This window comes from Prionailurus bengalensis, chromosome D2, assembly GCF_016509475.1.
Source record: "Prionailurus bengalensis isolate Pbe53 chromosome D2, Fcat_Pben_1.1_paternal_pri, whole genome shotgun sequence".
Classification (NCBI taxonomy): domain Eukaryota; kingdom Metazoa; phylum Chordata; class Mammalia; order Carnivora; family Felidae; genus Prionailurus; species Prionailurus bengalensis.
In genome coordinates, this window is record NC_057351.1 from 1,251,983 (window position 1) to 1,253,348 (window position 1,366).

General features: G+C 44.1%; 1 pseudogene; it reads left to right on the plus strand.

Annotated features, from left to right (window-relative positions):
• Positions 1 to 250: 250 nt before the first annotated feature.
• Positions 251 to 1,052, plus strand: LOC122493499 (annotated as a pseudogene).
• The last annotated feature ends 314 nt before the right edge of the window (positions 1,053 to 1,366 follow it).

The window sequence follows — 1,366 nt, forward strand, 5'->3', positions numbered from 1 at the left end:
TGTTCATGAGACTGCCCCTTCCACTTTAAAATATTTCATTTACTCCCTGGTGTGATTCCATCCTGTGCAGCTGTTCTCTGGAACAGAAGTCGTTTATCCCCATCCGCCCTCTCTCCCACCTAAATGCATGCCACCATACCATGGAAGCTTTGAAGGAAATGGACATGAGTCCCAGAACTACCTTTTTGGTTGTGAACTGAAGGCTGACAATGATTATCACTTTAATGTGGATCAGGTTGGAAACGAGCACCAGTCATATTTAAGAATGGCCTGTGCAGGGGCTGGTACAAAGGAAGAATTGAACGTTGTTGAATCAGAGGCAATGAATTACTATGGCAATCCAATTAAAATCACACTGGCAACTTTGAAAATGTCTGTCCAGCCGACGGTTTCCCTAGGGGGCTTGGAAATAATACCACCTGTGGTCTTACAGTTGAAATGTGATTCAAGGCCTGTGCACACTAGTGGACAGAACTTTATAGCTGTGGAGGACGATGCAGAGTCAGAAGAGGAAGAGGGAAGGGGATATGAATCTCCTTGGTATATTTGGAAAGCGTTCTGCTCCTGAAAGTGGCAGCAAGTTTCCACAGAGAAAAGTAAAACTTGTTGCTGATGAAGATGATGATGAAGAAGATGATGATGAAGAAGATGTGAAGATGATGGTGATGGTGGTGATGGTGACGAGGAGGAAACTGAAGACAAGGCTCTAGTGAAGAAATCTACACAAGACACTCCAGCCAAAAATGCACAAATATCAAACCAGAGTGGAAGAGACTCAAAATCATCAACACCAAGATCAAAAGGTCAAGATCCTTCAAAAAATAGGAAAACATTCCCAAAACACTGAAAGGGCCTAGTTCCACAGAAGATATTAAAGCAAAAAATGGCAAACAAGCATAGACAAAGGTGTCCCTCTTCCCAAAAGTGGAGGCCAAATTCATCAATTATGTGAAGAATTGTCTCCAGATGACTGACCAAGAGGCTATTCAAGGCATCTGGCAGTGCAGGAAGTCTCTTTAAGAAAACAGTTTAAGCAGTTTGTTAAAATTTTCAGTCTTGGGGCGCCTGGGTGGCTCAATCGGTTAACTTCTGACTTCGGCTCAGGTCATGACCTCACGGTCAGTGAGTTCGAGCCCCGCATCGGGCTCTGTGCTGACAGCTCAGACCCTGGAGCCTGCTTCGGATTCTGTGTCTCCCTCTCTCTCTGACCCTCCCCCAGTCGTGCTCTCTCTCTGTCTCAAAAACAAACATTTAAAAAAATTGTTTTCAGTCTTATTTCATTTCTGTAACAGCTGATATCAGGCTGTCCTTTTTATACTGCAGAGTGAGGACTTTCCCTGTGACGTCTGATCAATGTTGTCCAGGT